The sequence below is a fragment of the Microtus ochrogaster genome, chromosome 4 (genome assembly GCF_000317375.1).
Source record: "Microtus ochrogaster isolate Prairie Vole_2 chromosome 4, MicOch1.0, whole genome shotgun sequence".
NCBI classification, from domain to species: domain Eukaryota; kingdom Metazoa; phylum Chordata; class Mammalia; order Rodentia; family Cricetidae; genus Microtus; species Microtus ochrogaster.
Window position 1 is genome coordinate 79,798,943 of NC_022011.1, and position 3,664 is coordinate 79,802,606.

Consider the following 3,664-nt stretch of genomic DNA (forward strand, 5'->3'; position numbering starts at 1 on the left):
TGGTTGTGAGCCACCATGTGGTTGCTGGGAATTGAACTCAGGACCTTTGGAAGAGCAGGCAATGCTCTTAACCCCTGAGCCATCTCTCCAGCCCGCAAAGTACAATTTTGAAGGCCCTCTGAGGAAAACAATCCCAAATTATGAATATAAAATCAAGAGGGAAGATGAACACTTGCTTAAAATAAATAGGTAAATAGCAACCAAGATAAACACCACAAAGGCACAAAATCCAGGGGGATAACAAATTAAAGTTGCCACGATCCACATCCCCAGTCCACCAAACCATTTTTAACTATTTAATTACTGAAACATCTTTATAATAACTTTCCCCAACATTTTAAGCTACGTAGATTTGTTCTTCCTACAAATGGTTTTGTAATATATTCTACATTGAGTCTAAAGGTATTTCCAGCCGCTCCTCTGGAATTCCTCCAGAAAGTTTTAAAATTATTTTTCTTGGTTTCTTGGGAAATATTTCCCTTTGAGATGGTATGCATATAGATTTTTTTCTCTCCCCTTACATCTTTACACATCTGTAGGCAGTTTCACTAAGCTGTAGGTGTACCTCAGAGGTTGGATAGTACTATTGTAGTACTATTGTACTATTAAAATGTAGAGATCTTGACACGCCATCGAAGGTTAAAAATACTTTCTGTATTTTAAAATATAGTTTTTATATTACAAGAAAAGATTATGTCATAGGAGATAACATCTCTAAAAACTTAAAATTGTTTTGCAGAAATTGTACCACGAGGGAAGGGATCCAGCAAAACAAAGGCTTCTGTACTAGATGACCCTACTTTATCTTGAGGGACAGAGAAATTGAATTATTTGCCAAGGACAGAGTTCGCAGCGAGCAGATGAATACAGGCACGATTCAAGCGTGAAATCTCTTGAACCATTCTAAATAGTTCTACTGGGTTTTTTTTTTTTTTTTTTTAATTCCCGGCTCCCATAAAACTATTTTTAAAAGTTGTTTTGTTTGTACGAGGGTGGCAGGAGGCAGAAGCATAGTTTAGGATCAGCTTGGGTTACTCACTGAGGCTCTGACTCAAACCCAAATTAAAGCCAGCAGCTGCAGGAGGAACAAGAACCAGGTGACATCTGTTGTCTCAGCACCTTGTACTGAAGCGGGATTTCGAATTACAGGCCGGTTTGTGCTTCTGAGAGAGACCCTGTCAGAAACCAAGCAAGTGTATGTTTTTCTCAGAACAACACGATGCATCTTAAATATATAAAAATTACTGAAAAGCGACAGCGTGGAGGCACACGCTTTTGATCCCAGTACTGGGAGGGGGAGGCGGAGGCCTGTGGACCCCAGTTCGAGACCAGCCTGGTTTACAAGAACACAGTCCAGGACAGCCAGGTTACACAGGGAAACCCTGTCTCGCAAAAACAACAACTAAAAAAATATTGAAAAAGAAAAGTCAAACACTATACAAAGCCTCAGAAATACTAAACACAAAGAGCTCCACAAACAGACTTCCTGCCATTCCCCCGCCCCCAGAACATTAGGCCCGGCAATTTAACATTTCTCCAGCGAGAGGGCGTAACTCTAAGGATTGTGGGAGGCCGCCGCTGTGGCGCACGCGCAGAGAGTCGCGCCGGCCGAGCGCGCCCGCGGCCCCGCCCACCCGCCCGCAAGGCCTGCCGGGAGAGCCCCCATCTTTAAGCGCGTTTGGCTGGCCCGCGGGCGCTCGGAAGTCGAGACGCTTCCGTCGTTGTTCTTGAAGCGGTGGAGACTGTGGGGGTCGGCGTCTTTGAGGTGAGCTTCTCGGAGGCTGAGGAGACGGCTCCCGAGGGCTGTGCTCCGCGCGGGTCTCGCCTTCCTATGGTACGCGCCGCGCGGCCCGCGGCCCGTGGCGGTGTGCCGGGCTGCGGCCCGAGGGGGCGCGGGCCTCGGTGAGGCCGCGGAGCGGGCCCCGGCCTCAGATGCGGGCACCCGGGGCTTCCCACGTGGCAGGGGCCTCCGGGAAGAGGCTGGCCGCATCCTTACGGCGTCCTTTCGGTTCGTTACTTGCACCCCTTTCCTGACTGGCCGAAGGCGGATGTTCCGGAGCTGCCTTTAAGTCCCCGGGATGGCCGCTGCGGTTAAACCCTGCAGGGGTCTGTGGTGACCAACTGGAGGAAAAAAGAGGCCAAAGAAGTGGGGGCTGCAGTTATGCTTCCAGCGGCGCTGTCTTGGGCTTTTTTTGTTGTTGTTGTTTTTTTAATTGCCACTCACCCCCCACCCCCCCTTCAAAGCTGCTTCTGTGTGAAATTCTTTGGAAGTATCTGTAAAACAATTCCACAATTGTTTAGACCCCAGAAGTCTTGCAGGAGCTAACTAGGTCGTTTTTGTCATTGCTTCGCACAGGAACTTAGGTCTCTGTGTAGTGATGCGGTGGTTGATGGTGGGAGACAAACCGGTTCCTGAGACGGTGAAGTCTGAAATGGGATACGTACCATGTAGGGTTTCCCTTACAGGACCTTCAGTGGTCTCCATGTTATAAACCAGCATTCTGAGCAATGCCGCTAATACACCAAGAGCAGCAGCTCGTCGCTCTGTCCCGCTGCTGCGGAGAGTCTTGGTGAGCTCGTGCAGCGTAGTGCAGTACAGCTGGGTGGTTTATGGAGCAGAGCGCCGAGAGCTAGTAAGTCGGAATATCCGGTTTGTGATTTCTAGCAAACCAGTATCACACTCTCGTATTCCAGGATTGCTGTCAGGCCGCGAAGCAGGAAACTGACTATAGAGTTAACCAATGTATTCGTGTGTTAGGCACACCCTCCCCTCCAGCGCCCCAGTTTACAGTTTTTGTGTACCCATGCTCTCAAGTTCCCATTTTTCTTATATTCTGTTATATAGAATCTAACTTTTTTTTTGCCTTTTTTTTTTTCATTTTTGCCAGTAATGAGTTTTGGTAAGTCAGCTGTGACTAATTTGAAAAGAAATGCCAACTATGCCAAACAAATAGCATTGAGAGCGATAGGAACATGTCGACAGATTGTAATTCTGATCTTTTAAAGCTAGATATGGTTGAGAAGTGGTTAAGTGGATAGTTTTTCTCTCTGAAGCTTGCTTTGCCAACTTCATTAAGATAACTTAAAATAGAGTGAGGTAACCCAGACCCAGAAAGACAAATAGCTTATGTACTCACTCATACGTAGCTTTTAGACATAAAGCAAAGAAAAGCCAGCCCACAATTCGCAATCCCAGAGAACCTAGACAACAATGAGGACCCTAAGAGAGATATACGTTGATCTGATGTACATGGGAAGTAGAAAAAGACAAGATCTCCTGAATAAACTGGGAGTGTGGGAATCATGGGAGAGAATGGGGTGCGGGGATAGGAAGAGATGGGAGTGGAGAAAAATATATAACTCAGTAAAAACAATAAAAAAATTCTTTTTTGATTAATTGGAAACTATAAAAACAAACATGTGTGAAATATAAGGCAATCATATATTTCAGATAAAGACAGACCATATGCTTACACTGACTCACACAGACCCCCACATCTTTAGTTTTTTTCTCATTTAAATGACTTCCAACAGTATAGATAATCCCAATAAAAGAAAGCCTCTGCCTAATAATCAGTAACAAAACAGAAGTAAGAGCCATCACTCCATCCAACCTGGTGTTTTTCACTAAAATAAGGTTTTGGTTTTTTTTTTTTTGTAAAAT

The 3,664-nt window shown here is 45.4% G+C and overlaps 1 protein-coding gene across 1 annotated transcript in view; it reads left to right on the forward strand.

Moving 5' to 3' along the window:
• The first annotated feature begins 1,645 nt into the window (after window positions 1-1,645).
• Ssb (Sjogren syndrome antigen B) overlaps window positions 1,646-3,664 on the forward strand; it is a 14,267-nt gene continuing 12,248 nt past the window's right edge. The window contains exon 1 of the mRNA XM_013346013.2: window positions 1,646-1,765. The gene's annotated coding sequence lies outside the window, so the exon portion shown is untranslated. The remainder of the gene's footprint in view (window positions 1,766-3,664) is intronic.